The sequence below is a fragment of the Chlorocebus sabaeus genome, chromosome 9 (assembly GCF_047675955.1).
Source record: "Chlorocebus sabaeus isolate Y175 chromosome 9, mChlSab1.0.hap1, whole genome shotgun sequence".
NCBI lineage: Eukaryota > Metazoa > Chordata > Mammalia > Primates > Cercopithecidae > Chlorocebus > Chlorocebus sabaeus.
In genome coordinates, this window is record NC_132912.1 from 51,928,780 (window position 1) to 51,947,015 (window position 18,236).

At 39.4% G+C, this 18,236-nt stretch overlaps 1 protein-coding gene across 15 annotated transcripts in view; it reads right to left on the minus strand.

Annotated features, from left to right (window-relative positions):
- Positions 1-18,236, minus strand: part of MAPK8 (mitogen-activated protein kinase 8) — a 130,443-nt gene that overhangs the window by 94,039 nt on the left and 18,168 nt on the right. The window lies entirely within an intron of this gene.

Below are 18,236 nucleotides of genomic sequence, written 5' to 3' on the forward strand. Positions count from 1 at the left end.
TTTTATTTTAAAACAGCAGTTCTTGAGGCAACTCTAAAAATAAAAATTAATATAACTTCTGCTTCTACCATGGTAGAGTAATTGGGATCAGATTTACCCTCTTATAGTAACAACTAGAAAGTGGACAAAATATAAGAAACTGTTGTCAGACACTGGCAACAGACAGAAGGAAAACAAAATAGGTAAGTCGTATAACTGCCCTGTCATTCTGGCAGTAGGCCCTTTCCAGAATACTGTGTAGAAAGGGCTACACCAAACACAGTATGGCAACTTTGCCAAGTTGAGGAGACAGATCAAGGAGGTAAAGGTAACTACAATTTGTAGGGAAGTACAGAGAGAAGAGAGAGACTCAGAGAATAGAGAGTACCCGAAATTGGTATAGGGATCCTCTTGTGTTTTTGGTTGAATACTAATTTGCACGTGCGTAAGGCAAAACTTCACAAGTCTTAGGCAAAGGACAAATGCCAGGAAACTATAAGATGAACAATTCCTAGAACTTATTCAGAAACACTAAGAATTACCATATAATTCTCATCTGAAACTACACAAGTCAGAGAAAAGAAAATTAAAACTTTTATAGCGAAAATTATATTTAATAGAGAATTATGAGTATATTTAAGTATAGATTCGGGGGCACATATGCAGGTTTGTTACATGGGTATATTGCATAATTTTGGGGTCTGAGCTTCTGGTGAACTCATCACACAAATAGTTAACACAGTACCCAGGAGGTAGGTTTTCAACCCTACCCCCTCAGCCTCCTTTTGGAGTCACTAGTGTCTACTGTTTCCATCTTTATGTCCATGTGTACCCACTGTTTAGCTCCCACTTATAAGTGAGAACATATGGTATTTTTCTGTTTCTGCATTAATTCACTTAGGATAATGGCCTCCAGCTGCATCCATGCTGCTGCAAAGGACATTATTTCATTCTTGATTACGGCTCTGTAGTATCCATGGTGCGTATGTACCACATTTTCTTTTATCTAATCCACTGTTGATGAACACTTGATTTTGTGCCTCTGCTATTGTGAACAGTGCTGCATGTAATAAACATGCAAGCACAGGTGTCTTTATGATAAAACCATTTCTCTTCCTTTGGGGAGATACCCAGTAATGAGATTGCTAGGTTGAATGGTAGTTCTGTTTTTAGTTCTTTGAGAAATCTCCACAATGTTTTCCACAGGGGTTGTACTAACTTACATTCCCACCAACAGCGTGTAAGCATTCCCTTTTCTCTGCATCCGCACTAATATGTCTTATTTTATTACTTTTTAATAACAGCCATCTAACTGCTATGAGATGGTATCTTGCTGTGGTTTTAATTTCATTTCTCTGATGATTAGTTATGTTGCACATTATTTCACCTTTTTTCGCCACTTGTATGTCTTCTTTTGAGAAGGTCTGTCCGTGTCCTTCGCCCACTTTTTAATGGAGTTACTTTTTCTCATTGATTCAAGTTCCTTATTTATTATGGACATCAGTCCTTTATTGGATATGTTTGCAAATACTTTCTTCCATTCTGTAGGCTGTTTACCCTGTTTGTTTATTTTGCTGTGCAGAAGCTCTGTAATGAAATCGCACTTGTCTACTTTTGTTTTTGTTGCATTTGCTTTTGGGATCTTAGCCATAAATTCTTTAAATGTCCAAAAGACACTTTCCTAGGTTTTCTTCTAGAACTTTTATAGTTGCAGGTCTTAAGTCTTTAATTCATCTTGAGTTAATTTTTGTATATAGTGAGAGGTAAGGAGTCCATTTTCATTCTTCTACATATGGCTAGCCAGTTTTCCCAGCACCATTTATTGAACAGGGTGTCCCTTTCTCTATTGCTCATTTTTGTTGATTCAGTTGATGATCAGGTCATAGCAGGTGTGTGGCTTTATTTCTGGGTTCTCTATTTTGTTCCACTGATGTATGTGTCTATCTTTGTACCAATTCCACGCTATTTTGGTTACAATAGCCTTGTAGTATAGTCTGAAGTTGGGTAATATGATGCCTCTGGCTTTGCTCCTTTTGCTTAGGATTGCTCTACCTATTTAGGCTCTTTTGTGGTTCCACATGACTATTAGAATTGTCTTTTCTAATTCTGTGAAAAAAATCACATTGGTAATTTGATAGGAATTATATTGAAGCTGTAGATTGTTTTGGGCAGTATGGTCATTTAACAATGTTGATTCTTTCAATCCATAAGCATGGGATGTTTTTCCATTTGTTTGTGTCATCTATGAATTCTTTCATCAGTGTTTTACAGTTCTCTTTGTAGAGATCTTTCCCTTTTCTGGTTAAATGTAATTCTAGATATTGTGTGTATGGGGTGTGTGTGTATGTGTGTGTGTCTACTGTAAATAAAATTAGTTCTTGATTTGGCTCTCAGCTTGAATGTTATTGGTGTACAGAAATGCCTGTAATTTTTGTACATTTATTTTGTGTCCTAAAACTTTACTGCTGGAGTTGTTTATTGGGTCCAGGAGTCTTTGGGGGAATCTTCTGGGGTTTTTTAAGGTACAGGATCATGTCATCAACAAGCAGATAATTTGACTTCCTCTTTGCCTATTTGGACATCTTTTATTTCTTTCTCTTGTCTGACTGCTCTGGGTAGAAGTTTTAGTACTATGTTGAATAGGAATGGTGAGAGTGGACATCCTTGTCTTGTTCTGGTTCTTAGGGGAAATGTTTTCAACTTTTGCTCATTCAGTATGATGTTGGCTGTGGGTATGTCATAAATGACTCTTACTATTTTGAGGTATATTCCTCTGATGCCTAGGTTGTTGAGGTTTTATCATGGAGAGATGTTTGATTTTATTGCATGCTTTTTCTGCATCTATTGAGAGAATATGATTTTTGTTTTTTAACTGTTTATGTGGTGAATCACATTTATTTATTTGTATATTCTGAACCATCCTTGAATCTAGGAAAAAACCTACCTGATCATGGTGAATTATCTTTTTGATGTGCTGCTGGATTCAGTCTGCTAGTATCTTGTTGAGGATTTTTGCCTCTATCTTCATCAGGGATACAGGCCTACATTTCTGTTTTTCTTTTTTGTTGTTGAGTCCTTGCCAGATTTTGATATTGGGATGATACTGGTTTCACAGAATGAGTTAGGGAAGATATCTCTCCTCCTTAGATTTTTTTTTGGAACAGTTTCAGTAAGATTGGTACCAGCTCTTCTATCAACACCTAGTAAAATTTGGCTATGAATCCTTTTGGTCTAAGGCTTTTTGTGATTGGTAGATTTTATTATGTATTCAATGTTATAACTCGTTATTGGTCTGTTCAGGATTTTGATTTCTTCCTGGTTCACTTCCGGAAGGTCGTGTGTTTCCAGATGTTTATCTATTTCCTCTAAATTTTCTAGTTTGTGCACATAAAGATGTACACAGCAGTCTCTAAGGATCTTTTGTATTTCTGTGGTATCAACTGTAATGACATCTTTGCCATTTCTGTGCTTACTTGAATCTTCTCTCTTTTCTTGGTTCATCTAGCTAGCGGTCTATCCATTTTGTTTACCCTTTAGAAGGATAAACAGAACTTTCCATTTTGTTGATTCTTTGTGTAATTTTTTGGTCTCAATTCTGTTTAGTTCTGCACTAATCTTTGTTATTTCTTTTGTTCTGCTAGCTTTCAGGCTGGTTTGTTCTTATCTTGCTAGTTCCTTTAGGGACAATGTTAGGTTGTTAATTTGAGATCTTTCTTTCGATGTAGGAATTTGGCACTAAAATTTTCCTCTTAACTCTACTTTTGGTATATCCTAGAGATTTTCATATATTGTTTCTATTTTCATTTGTTTCCAAAAAAAAACACCTGTATTTCTGCCTTAATTTTGTTCTTTAGCCAAAAGTCATTCAGGAGCAAACTGTTTCATTTCCACGTACTTATGTGGTTTTCAGAGTTATTCTTGGTATTGATTTCTAATTTTACTCAGCTGTGGTCCAAACAGATGCTTGATATGATTTCTACTTTTTTGAATTTACTGAGACCTGCTTTATGACTGAGCATGTGATCACTCTTAGAGCATGTACAGATGAGTAAAGTGTGTATTCTGTGGTTGCTGGGTAGGGTATTCTGTTCATGTATGTTAGGTCCATTTGGTCAAAACTTTAACTTAAGTCGAGAACATTAGTTTTCTGCAGTAATCTGTCCAGTGCTGTCAGTGGGGTGATGTAGTCCTCCACTATTATTATGTGGCTGTCTCCTTTTCTTAAGTCTAGTAGTATTTGTTAAATGTGGGTGCTACAACACTGGGCATGGCATATATACCTAGGAGATATAAATCTTGTTGAACTGAATCCTTTGTCATTGTATAATGCCCTTCTTTGTTTTTTGTTACTGTTGTTGGTTTAATATCTGTGTCATCCGATACAACAATAGCAAAGCCTTCTCTTTAAAAAACCTATAAAGTGCTGAGAAATAAAAGTTCCATTCCAGAAATACCTATCTTTTGCCTTTTTCACCAGCATTCTCTTACATGTGTACAGCAGTTTTCCAGGGGCTAAGCAACTCACAGGGTTATCACAATAGGTTATATTATTTTTTCTTTTGAAAAAGTTATTTTTCATAAAATATTATTTATGTTAACCTTAACTGGGTTATTACTTTGTAGATGAACTGATGAATAAATATTTTTTAGAGTTCTTAGTTTTAATTTCTAATAAAGTAAATTTCAATAGCTATAGCCTATTAAAGCACCTTGAGATCTTCAATAATTTTTAAGAACACAGACATCCCAAAACTTTTAAAAAGTTTGACAATCGCTGCTTTTAGAAGTAGGAGCCACATCAAATTATTCCCTCATGGTATCACAGGGCCTGTGAGGAAGTTTTTTACTGCAAATTTAATTTCCTTAATAAATACAATAGCTTTTGAGTGTTTATAATATTTCTTTATTATTTTAGTATCTGCCAGATATGTTGTGATGTCCATCTTTCACTCCACATACTGATAATCTGTGGTTCTTTTTTTTTTTAATACTCATCAGTCAGGCTAGAAATTTAACAATCTTACTGATTTATTTCCAAAAATTCTAATTACATAAATCTTGATCCTCAAATACCTGATACAGATGGAGTTTTCTGCTAGCCCTGTTAGTCCTCAAACCACACTATGACAACGGCGGTATAAAGAAACACATTTAAAAGATCTGCAGGCCTCACTAAATCAGTATTTTCCAAATGACTAATACATGATGTTTCAAACTCATACATGGGCAAAACACTCATTTAAAATGCAAGATAGATCAATGATTTTTAATATAATAGAATATGAAAAATTTATTCATATAGTTTCAGATTCTCCCTGCAGTTACCTTGTTAAATTTTGGTGTAGTATATATAAAAGAGGAATATCCACATTATCTGTATGATGAAATGGGAAGTATACATAAGCACTGTTCCTATATACTGAAGTATGGGGCTGCTGCAGGAAAAGCACTTGTGAGACACGTTTTTATAGAACACAATTTTTATTTGAAAGAATGGCACACAAACTATGTTATTTGGACTAGGGTATGTGGAAGACATTTTCTTGAAAATGAACAAAGTGTGCCTATCATTTCAAGAAAAATAAATTGACAGTATTTATTGCCAATGAGAAACTTCAAACTATCAAGTGAAAATGAAAATTTTGCAAAATTTTTATCTATCCCTGCGCAGGATCCAATGATTTTGCTGGTGAGATGAGTAGTGAGTAATAAATAATTTTTTGATATTACATAATACAGCAGCTGTCAAACTTTTTGGTATCACTATTCCTTTATACTCTTTAAACAAAGAACTTTGTTAACAGAAGCTTTTATTTATGTTGATATATCAATATTTACTGTATTAGACAGAAGTGAGCACTTAAACTTTTAAAAATTTATTTAAACACAATAAACCTCTCCTGCATGATTAACTAGCATTTTGATGGAAAACGACAATTTAAGAAAAAAGAAAACCTAGTGAAAAGAGTGCTACTGTGTGAGAAAACATTTTACATGATCCATTTTCAAGGCATGATAAATGTAAGTACTGGTAATCAGCCTGCGGTTGTGACAAACCACACAGCTCATGCACCTAGAAAGTCACTGTAAGTGATCAGAATGTAGAGGAGGGGTCAGTCCATAAAAGGGAAGTTAGTTTTGATACTGGAAAATGAAAACTTAAGTGGGGAAGGGGACTGGGGTATAACCTTATAAGGGGGATAATGAACTTAGGCAACGTCTGGGAACATTGTAACCCCAAAGTACTCGACCAATGAGGAACTGGGGGAGGGACTTGCGTGCCAAGAGATAAATTACCTGCTGTAACTGCCCTGGGTGTGCATGCCTACCAGACAACTGATCTTGCAAGATCGCCATTAAAAGTCTTACTTGCGCTGTTCTTCATGTCTCCAAGTCCATTCTTTGGGTTTGGACGGGTGAATGTTTCTCTTACAAACTTGGGGGCCCGTCTGGGATCTTTACGCCTGCGTAGAATGGGACTCCGGCCAAAAAGGGAGATGCATCTCACCCGATTTAGGGGGTCCGCTATGTCTGAGTGTCCCGGCTCCTCGTAAAGGCCACAGACAAACCTGAGCCTGTTATTCAGGAGGCAGCAGAGGTGACACAGGGAGAAAAGCAGGCACCGTGGCAACCAGGCAACCTCACGTGCAAGCCAAGGTAGGAAAAACGGACTATAAGTACTGCCTTGGTGGTTGGGCATTTTCGGAGGTCGAGTGTGTGTGACTGAGACGTATCCTAGATACAAGGCAAATGCAGAATCCAATCCGCAGTTTCGTTCTCCCGCAAGGGAAACGGCCGGAGACAGACAAAGCGATTCTTGGGGTGTGCAAGAAACCTCCAGTTGGGGAGTTGAGTACACAGGGAAAAGCTCAAACACAAAGACCGACTGAAAATGAGAAACAGAAATTCTAGGCCTAGGGGACAAAGGAAAGAGGGAGCCAAAGAGAATCCCTCTGACATTCCTCTGGATAGTCCCTTGGGGAGAATGATGTAGGTTTGGAGTGACAACCCACGAAACAGAGACAAGGAAAAGCAAAGATGATAAAGTATTACTGTTTTATCTGGCCCAAAGACCCCACTTGTAAGCCTTCGGTCTTCTGGCCTAAGTTTAGCTCAGATGAGGAATAGGTGTGCCAAGCTTTAATTCTCTATGTGAATAAAACCCCATCCTCACAAGAAGAGATAGGTTGCTCTCTGCCGGATCAAGGAATTAGTCCCCACGTTCCCCCTCAAAGAAAAAGAAGAACAGCTTAATAAAAAGCCCTTGCCCAGGGAAAAGCCTTGGGACCCCCTATCATGCTCATCCCCTCCATACATCTTACAAAATAGGGGACAGGAAGATCAAGGGGCAGCAGGAGGGTTAGAGGAAGAGAGATCTGGAGACCATGGGGTAACTGAACCAACTGCTCCTTTAAATCCTTATCCAAATTTAAGAAAAGAATTAGAACAGTGTAAGAGGGCTATTTTCCCTATCCCTTCCACACAGCAGGCATCTAGCATGTTCCCTCTTAGGGAAGTTCCCATGGGACAGGGAGAGACTGGCTTTATAAATGCTCCTCTTACAAGTACTGAAGTTAGGAATTTCAAGAAAGAAATGAAACCACTCCTAAAAGATCACCTTGGTTTAGCAGACCAGCTGGACCAATTACTAGGACCCAACTTTTACACCTGGGCTGAAATGATGTCCATCATGAATACCTTGTTCACAGGAGAAGAAAGGGGAATGATTAGGAGACTGGCCAAGACCATCTAGGAGAAGCAACACCCTCCCAGGCAAGGAGTCTTGCCAGCCAAACAAAAATTTCCAAATGTAGATCCCAAGTGGGATAATAATGATCCCAGGGACCAGGCCCAAATGCAGGACTTCAGGGAACTAATAATTAAAAGGATAAAAGAGTCCACTACTGGGACACAAAATGTCTCAAAGGCATTCGAGATTCAAAGATTAAAAAGAGGAAACTCCCTCTGTATTTCCTCAGAGATCAGAGGAGAAAACAACCCGGATTAGATCAGCAGAACCCAATAGGGCAAGGCCTTCTGAAGGGTAACTTTGTAACTAAGAACTGGCCTGACATTACAAAGAAAAATTACTAAAGATTGATGCATGGAATAACAAACCAATCCAAGAATTACTGAGGGAAGCTCAGAAAGTCTTTTTGTAAGGAGAGAGGAAGAGAAGCAGAAACAAAAGCAAAAAACATGGTTTCTACTAGGGAACAGGTAGTCAGAAAAAGGTTAGATCAAGATCCCCTCAAAGGAGACAAGGGAATGATAGATTTCAACACAGACAAAAAATGGAAATGCAGGGAAAAGCTCCTAAGACTATGAGTGGATGTTACAAGTGAGGAAAGCAAGACTATTTTAAGAGAGAATGCCTTGAATGGAAGAAAGGTGATCCCCATCATGGCTGTTGATGAAGACTGGGGGGTCAGGGGATCCTTCCCAGAAGGTTCCACAGGAACCCTTGATAAATTTGAAGGTGGGACCCAAGGGAGAAGTAATCTTTTTGGTTGATACTGGGGTGGTTCGCTCCTCCCTAATTCACCAACCAAGGGGTACAGAACTCTCTAAGGAAAAACTGACAGTATCGGGGTAAAAGGGGAGGGATTTCAATAAAATGTTAATTAGATTGGGACCAGAACAAATTGAGAGGTCACTCTTATATGTTCCTGAAGCAGGAACTAACTTCCTGGGTCAAGACCTGATTGTGAGATTGGGTTTAGGATTAGGAATAGAGGAAGGATAATTGAAAGTAACGACGGGCCTCCCAACAGAGGAGGAGGACAGAAAAATTAATCCCCTTGTATGGGTTAGGGAAAGCAACAGGGGAGGGTTAAAAATCACACTCTTACAGATTGAACTAAAACAACCAGGGGAAGTCGTTTGCAGATAACAATATTCCATTTCTACTGAAGGGAGAAAAGATCTCCAACTGGTAATAGAGCGACTGATTAAAGATGGGCTATTAGAACCCTGCATGTCACCATACAATACTTCAATTCTCCCAGTCAAAAATCCTGATGGGTCATATAGATTGGTGTAAGATCTAAGGGCTATAAACCGAATTGTCCGGACCCACCACCCTATGGTGCCTAACACCTACACCTTCCTTAGCAAGATACTATGAACGTAAGTAGTTCAGTGTGGTGGATCTAAAAGTTGCATTCTGGGCATGTCCCCTACACTTCAGGTTTAGGGACCTCTTTCCCTTTGAATGGGAAAATCCTATAACTGGGAGAAAGCAACAGTACCGCTGGACTGTGCTGCCACAACGTTTCAAGGAAGCCCCAAACTTTACTTAGTCAAATCTTAGAAAAAGTCCTGGAAGAATTCCAACCTTCCAGGGAAATCCAGTTGTTACAATACGTAGATGATCTTTTAATTTCTGGGGAGAGCAGGGCCAAGGTATCAGAAACCACAACAAGCTTGCTTAATTTCCTAGGAGAAAGGGGACTGCGAGTCTCTAAGAACAATTGCAGTTTGTGGAAAAAGAAGTTAAAACATTTAGGACACCTGATTAGTGAAGGAGAGTGGAGAGTAAACCCAGAGAGAATATCGGGAAGAGTGAGTGGGTCTGCTTTTGCCTAAGTCAAAGAGAGAACTCTGAAAATTTTTAGGTTTAACCGGCTAGTGTAGGTTATGGATTAACTCATATGCTCAAACGACAAATATTCTGTGTATCTCAAGTTATTAGAAGAGGAACCCCAATTCCCTATATGAACTTATATTCATAAATCAAAATGCACATATTCAAATGTTTGGCTTCAAGTCCATTGAATATGTGCATTTTAAATTATGAAATATGAATATGTATTGTACATGAAATATGACTTGACATCACAGAGTAATCTTAGTTCATGGCAAGGTTATTTTCTGAAAGCACCTGCAGAAATTTGTCTTCTTTCTAGTTTCCAAAAAACTCAAAGGTGGGGGTCTTTGAATGTCAGATAGTGCATGACGTACACTAGGATACAGTAATTTCAGCATAATTCATATTCATAATTCACAGTGAGGAAACCTGAAAGTTGCTATTAGCTACCAAAAATGAAAGGTGGGGCAGGGTCGCTGGGGGGGGCGGGGGGCCTTGTGAGCCAGTGCCTGGACTCCCACATCACAAATGGAAGGGCAGCGCCTGGAGGGAACTCAAGGCCTGACTGGTTCCTCCTAAGCAGGACGCAATCTGGTTGGCAGGGCAACTGGCCTTCAGTTAGTAGCCTTTGGTTAGTGCCTTCAGTGGGTGCCTTAAGTTGGTGGCATTTGGTTACCTTTCCTGGGGAGAGGTGGCAGGTGCTCAGTTCTGCAGATGTGGGGACTAGCGAAGGCCCAAGCTGCCCAAAAAGAGGAGAGGTGGCCCATGGGAACCACAATGACCTGTCGCATGTGCACCAAAGCCAGCTCCAGGCAGGGCCGGTGCAGGGCGTCTGTGGAGTCGTCCTGCAGCTCTGATACGTATGAGTCAGCAGCCAGGAAAGGTGCAGGCCCCAGCAGAGAGGAGCAGAGGCGCCCGGGACATGCTGTCCGCCAATGCCAGCCCCAAGTGGGGCCAGCTCAGGGGGTGGGGGTGGCGGGCGGAGCCATCCAGCAGCTCTGAGATCCACGAGGTAGAGATGGCAGTAGCGCCAGGCTCCACTGCTTTGGAGCTTGCACAACCAGACTCGGGAGCCGTGACTTGCAGCACATTGGCGACCAGAAGACGCCCAAAGGTAGGGAGGACACAGTTACTGTTTGGCCTGAGGAGCTCCTCTGGCTGTTGCTGACCCAGCGTTCCCTCCCAGAGATATCCACAGCCTGGGACTCCCCTTTCCTGTCCCTAGTTAGCTTTCCTAGGCCCAGGGCCCAAGCAGGAGGACTGGCTCTGCCTCGTGGCCGCACCCCTTCTTCTTTCCCTGGTGCATCTGGACAATCAAGTTATTAGAAGAGGAACCCAATCCCTTGCAGTGGTCCTCAGAAGAAATTCAGGCAGCGAAAGAGCTAAATCAGGCCCTCATTACAGCCCTGGCCCTCCCATCTTTAGAGAACCCATTCCATCTGTTTGTAACAGTAGACCAGGGCATGGCCCTTGGGGTGCTTACTCAAATATGGGGTGGGAAGAGGCAACCTGTTGCTTTTGTCTCCAAGCTTCTCGATCCTGTCTCTCAAGGGTAGCCCAAATGTGTGCAAACAATAGCTGCCACAGACCTGCTGGTAGAAGAGACTAGAAAGCTAACCTTTGGTGGGGCCCTAATAGCACCCCACATCTAGTCAGGAATATATTAAATCAAAAAGCTGGAAGATGGTTAACTGATTCTCGGATTCTAAAATATGAGGCCATATTACTAGAAAAAGATGACTTGGTCGTAACAATAAATACTTGCCTGAATACAGCCAGTTTCCTATGGAAAGGAGAGGAGAACAAAGAGACATCAGATCCTAACTGCTTAGATATCACAGAATACCAAAGCAAAGTTAGGCCAGATCTTAGGGAAGCTCCACTACATGATGGGATAAGGCTGTTTGTGGATGGGCTGCCTCCAGTGATAGATGGCAAGGGACATAATGGTTATGCTGTCATTGACGGAAATAAACACTCCTTATGTGAGAAAGGAAGACTACCTAATGGCTGGTTAGCCCAAATCTGTGAATTATATGCTCTTAACCAGGCCCTAAGGCTCCTTGAAGGCCAAAATGGCACTATATACACTGATTTTAAGTATGCCTATGAGGTGGTACACACTTTTGGAAAAATCTGGACAGAGTGAGGCCTAATAAATAGCAGGGGAAAATAGCTGGTACATGGGGAACTGGCCAAACAGGTTTTAGAAAGCCTCTTGCTTCCAGCAGAGGTAGCCATAGTTCATGTAAATGGTCACCAGAAAGGGAACACTATAGAAGCTGTAGGAATCAGGTTTGCAGCTGAAGCTGCTAAGCAAGCCTCCCTGGAGGAAGAAATTAGACTATTTAGCCTGATCTAAGGTAGTATTAAGGCCCCAGTTTATCAGAGATGAGAAGGAAGAATTAGACAGGTTAGGGGTCACTCAAACTGAAGATGAGATGGGTACTTCCCGATGGGAGAGAAATAAGTAAACCCCTAATGAGAAAGCTAATGTCTATATTACACAAAAGGAGTAATTGGGGATCCTGGGCTCTGCATGACGCAACACTTCAGAATTATGGGTGTACAGGGATTTATACCCCTGCTAAACAAGTGTGTGGAAGTTGTGTAACTTGTCAAAGGATAAACAAAAAGGTGATTAGAAAACAGGCCACAGGAGGAAGACCTCCCAGGGTAAGATCATTTCAAAGCATTCAAGTAGATTTCACAGAAATGGCCAAAGGAAGAAGACTAATGTATTTACTGGTGATCGTAGGTCACCTTTCCAGCTGGGTGGAAGCCTTTCTCCTTCCAACAGTCATGACCAGTAATGTGGTGAAAATAATATTAGAACAGACTGTACCTAGATTTGGCCTGGTGGAAAACATTGATTCAAACAATGAGAGCCACTTTACCTCAAGGGTGTTAAGAGGAATTATGGAAGGTTTACAAATTAGATGGGATTATCAAACCCCTTGGCATCCCCTTCCTCTGGAAAGGTAGAAAGAATGAATCAAACTCTCAAAAAGCATAATCACCAAACTAATCTAGAAACTAAAATGCCCTGGTCCAAATGTCTCCCAATAGTACTCCTTAGGATTATGACAGTCCCAAGAAAACACTTGCGACTGTCCCCCTACAAGCTATTATAGGGGCTCCCATATTTGGGCAGTGCTACAGACCTCCCTACTATGGAAACCAAGGATCAATGCTTAAGAAATTATATACTGGCCTATCTTCCACCCTGTCATTCCTTAGGTTAGGAGGACTTCTGTCTTAAATGCCACCTCTTGAGTTCACGGTTCACCACTTTCAGCCTAGCAACTTGGTGCTGATTAAGACTTGGAAAGAAGACAATCTCCACCCAAGCTGGGAAGGTCCCTATCAAGTGCTCCTTACCACTGAGCCAGCCGTGCAAACAGCTGAACAGGGGTGGACTCACTATCCTTGAGTCAAGGGATTGGTAAAAGAGACCCCAGAAGGGAGGGGAAAAGACCAGTGGAAAATGCACTAAGGAACCCTTAAAGTTAACTCTGAGAAAAATCTACAAAGAAAACATGGGTTGGCCCCATTTCTTCAAGTTAATACGGCTGGGAGGGGCTACTATACAAAGAGCAGAAGGTCAAAATGGAAACTGGCAGGGGACTCCTCCCTATCCAATCAGGTTGGTAATTAGTGTAACCAAGACGGTAGCACCCCAGACTATAAGATTTGATGCCTGCCATGTCTAACCTTGTGGGAATTTGGAAAATCAGGGATAGCTCTCGCAGGCAGATAAATATCTTTGCCCTCAACCAGATACAGGTTATAGTAGAGCATCACCCTGCCCCACCTAGCTGGGATGATGTATGGTGGACTACCCAATTTCAGGGTTGGACAGTAAACATGGGTTGGGTAACTCTGAGCTGGAGACCCTTGAAGAATAAACTACACCTGTCCAAGGGCTCCCTGCCAAATAACTGCCACAATTTAGAATGTAATCCTATATTCATCACCATTGAAAATCCAGCCATTCTAGACCAAGAACCAAATCTAAGTACTGGCAGTCAGCCTGCGGATGTGACAAATCACATGGCTCATGTACCTATAAAGTCATGATAAGCGATCAGAATGTAGAGGAGGGGTCAGTCCATAAAAGGGAAGAAAGTTTTGCTATTGGGGAATCGAAACTTAACGGGGAAGGGTACTGGGGTATAACCTTTTAAGGGGGATAATGAAACTTAGGCAACATCCGGGAAGATCGTAACCCCATAGTACTCGACCAATGAGGAACTGGGGAAGGGACTTGCATGCTAGGAGATAAATTACCTGCTGTACCTGCCCTGGGTGTGCCTGCCTACCAGACACCTGATCCTGCAAGGCTGCCATTAAAAGTCTCACTTCCACTGTTCTTCGTGTCTCTGAGCCCATTCATTGGGTTTGGATGGGTGAATGTGTTTCTCACACATTGTTTTACATTTCTGCAAATCCCTTTATTGTCTGGCTTAATTTCAGACAGCTGGGTTCTCTCATTTGCTTCTATATGATCTGTGGCCACATCACAGGGCAAGTCACATGGCCTCAGAAAAACTCTTGAGAACAGACATGAAAAACACAAGTAACACTTCCAGTATTATATGAAAACATTCTTGACTTCATAGAATCCCTGAAACATCTTCCTATTAAGTTAAAGTTTAAAACTCTTTTCTGTTAAAGAGATGGTAGTCTTAGCATACTTACACGAAAAAAATAATGTTGCAAATCTCTTATTTTATAAAAATTATTTCTCTGTTAAGAATATATTTATTTTAAACAAAATCTATTTCCTAGACTTTAATCAAATAAAAGCAGTTATCAGTACTCTAGTCCTCAATTAATGTAAGCTAATATGATTTTTGGATCCTTACAAATTGTACATGTAAGCGTGTACCCATGTATATAAATCTCTATCCCATGTGCACAAAATACATAAAAACAAATACACCAAAATATTACTAGATAGATTATAGATACTTTTAATCTTTATCTTTTTCCTCAATATTTTATATTTCCCGTTAGTTCAAAAAAAATTTTTTTAATGCTTCCTGTTGCTCTCTTCCTCTCATCAGTACTAGTTAATATTATTTTCAAAAAGAGTATGCCCTGACCTTGGGGAACCAGAAGGTTTTAGTTAATTAGAATTATGAAGAAGCAGAGCAAGGATAAAAATAAACCAGGAAATAGGATGCAATGGACCGTAACACATCAAAGAACTGGAATTTAGAATTCTGATCTAAGAGTATAGGATTTCCAGTAACATATGTTCTTTCCATAAAATAATGATTCTTCCTTTATAGTTCTAGCAGTAACTATGTACACCAATAAAATAGTTACACACATTTAGCTCTGTGCCTTATGAAGTGTTTTCACTTATTATTCTTTGATCTTATATCATCACTGACTACTTTAAAATTCATACGCTAAATGAATTTAATACTTTTTTTTAAAAAAGGAGGCCTCATCTTTTTACACATTATTACTATTCATGATAATGTTGTCTCATGGAAAAACAGAGTTGCGGCAAAGGGCCAACTCACTCAAAGCAATACACCACTCTGAATTCTTTCAATTAGGGATCTCAAAACGTTATTGCTTAACTGGTGCTCGCAATACCATACTAAGGCTTATGGTGATAAGAGTGACACCCATTATACTATAATTAACAAGAGAAGGGGACAGCAAAATGCAGAATCACAAACAACTTTTTCTACTTAACTGGCAGAGAAAAGAGGGGCAGCACAAAGCAGTGGCTGGGAGTTTGGCATCTGGAGCCGACTATCTGGATTCAGACTCTGACTCTGCCACTCATGTATGACCCTGCACAAGTTACTTAACTTCATCTTGCCTGAGTTTCCCCATCTATGAGGGAGAGAGGAGAATAACCATATCTACCAGCAAGGTTAAATAATTAAATGAGTTACTATTTGTAAAGTGTTGGCACATAATATTTGTTAAAAGTAAAAGAAAAACCCTGAAACTAAAGTTCAAACACTTTATTAAATAATGAAACAATCGTAGAGATGCAGAAAAACCAAATTAGATAATTCAGAATACTGCATCCTCAATTTCTGAACTTCTTAAAAAGGTGTGGTTTTCAACTATCCCTTAGCAAAAGTACAAACTGGTCAAGTATAAATGACTTTCAGAGATGCCATAGAAGAGTTTGGCTGGACACAGATAAAGTGCCTTTTTGCTTATATAAATTGAACAGAAAAATGTTCTGTCTTTAAGACAAGTTTTAAGACACATTAAATACTAGCATCAACAGGTCACCTCAGTTGCTCTTGTTGACTACCAAAAAAAGGCAAAAATGCTGATCTCAATGTGTCAAATCTGTTTAAAGTTTAGATGGAAGAAATGAGCAATCACATAAAATTAAGACTGAAGCCAACTTCCTAAAGAAATGGAGTGTCCCAGGTTAAGGCAAGATAAGCACAGGCTGAAAGACATTTTATCCTGCCAGAAAGCAAGGAAGCACTCAACGAACAACCAGGTCAGATCAAAATGGACACAGCAGCCACCTCAAGAGACTCTCACTGGCCAAATGTGAGACAACCGATCATCAAAAAGAATAACACCTAAACTGAACAGAAGAAAAAAAAAGAATTACAGTCAAAATCAATGAAATTAAAAACAGGAAAATAGAAAAAAAGAAAAAAAAAAAGCTGCCTCACTGAAAATATAAATCAAACTGTTAAACCTCTAGCCAGACTAATCAAGAAGTTCAAGACCACCCCGGCCAACATGGTGAAATCTCCACCTCTACTAAGAAATACAAAAATTAGCTAAGCACGGCGGCATATGCGTGTAATCCCAGCTACTTGGAAGGCTGAGGCAGGAGAATCGTTTGAACACAGGAGATTGAGGTAGCAGTGAGCCAAGATCGCACCACTGCATTCCAGCCTGGGTGACAGAGTGAGATTCTGTCTCAAATAAAAAAAGAAGAAGAAGAAAAAGAGAGAAGGCACAAATTACTAATGTAACAAATGCTAGAGGGGTCATCATTACTTATCCCAAGTACATTGAAAGTACAACAAAGGAATACTATGAACAACCTGAACAAACCTGTAACTATTAAAGAAACTGAATCAATAATCTGAATAGATCTATATCTATTAAAAACTTGAATTGATAGTTATTAACTTTTTAAAACAGAAAACGCCAGGCCTGAAGTTTTACTGGTGAATTCTTCCAAACATTTAAGGAAAAAAAATGTGATACCAATTCTCTACAACCTCTTGCAGAAAATAAAAACAGAAGGAACATTTCCTAAAAGAGCAGCATTATTCTAATAATAATAATAATAATAAAACAAAGAGATTGTAAGAAAAGAAAGCTACAGACCAGTATCTTTCATGAACATAGGTAACAAAAGTCCACAACAAAATATTAGTAAATTGAATCCATTAATGTAGAAAAGGAATTATTCACCATAACCAGGTGAGATTTATCCCAGGTATACAAGGCTGGTTCTAAAATCTACTAATGTAACCCTAACCCACCACATCAACAGGCTAATGAAGATAAATCAAAAGGTCCTATCAATGGATGCAGACAAAGCATCTAACAAAATCTAACACCACTCATGATGAAAATGCTCAGAAAACCGAGAATGGAGAAGAATTTCCTAAATTTGATTTTTTTAAAAAAATCTACTCTACTCCCCTCCCCTCAAAAAACCCTCTACAGTGAACATAGTACTTAATGGTGAAAAACTAGATACCTTCCCCCTAAGAACAAGAATAAGGCAAAAACGTCTCCTCCCATCACTCCTATTCAACATCATACCTAAAGTCCTAAATACTGCACTAAGACAATAAAAGGGAAGAAAAGGCACACAGATGGAGGGGCGACAAGAAATAAAACTGTTTTTGTTTGCAGATGACATGACTGTCTACCTAGAAATTTCTGAAGAATTGAAAAAAAAGAAAAAACCCTCCTACTTGATACAGCTGTTTCCATTATGTGTGAGTTAACAATTCTGATACTGCTATAAGATCTACATTGGAATTGAACAACTAAGTAAATACGTGGTGTGTGCTGGGAGGCAGGTTTCCCGCTACTGGAGGAAATTTACTGGTAAGGGGAGGACCAGGAATGATCCATATGGTAATAGATTAGAGTTGAAGACACTAAGAATTCATGTTTAGCTTATACAGATACAGATGGTTACAAATATTTATGCACATATATTGATATATAATATTAAATACTTACATGTGTCTATCTAGACATGTAGATATACAGATATTTCTAATATATGAATATATTTCTTTGCTCTATCTGCTGAGAGTACCTAAAAGAAACAACATCCCAGTAGCAACAAGCACACCTAGAACTTTGTTTCTAATACCATTTTCTAATTAAAGGAAACAGTGCTCCTTAGAGAAATGGCTGATCCCAGGACTAGGGTAGAAAACATACAAGATGAGCTGGGAGCATCCTGCAGTGCCAGAAAGAAAGTGCTCAGAAAACACCCACACTGATGGAAGTATGTCAAAGGCACAGGAGCTAACTAAAGCGGCTCCCAATGGCCAAATCTGAAACAATGTGAGTAGCAAAATGAAGTATTATTAGTATTGGACTGTAACACAAAGTATAAAATAAGCAACCATGAGTCCATACTGATATAAATGACTAAATAAATTACTAAATGGGAGAAAATAAA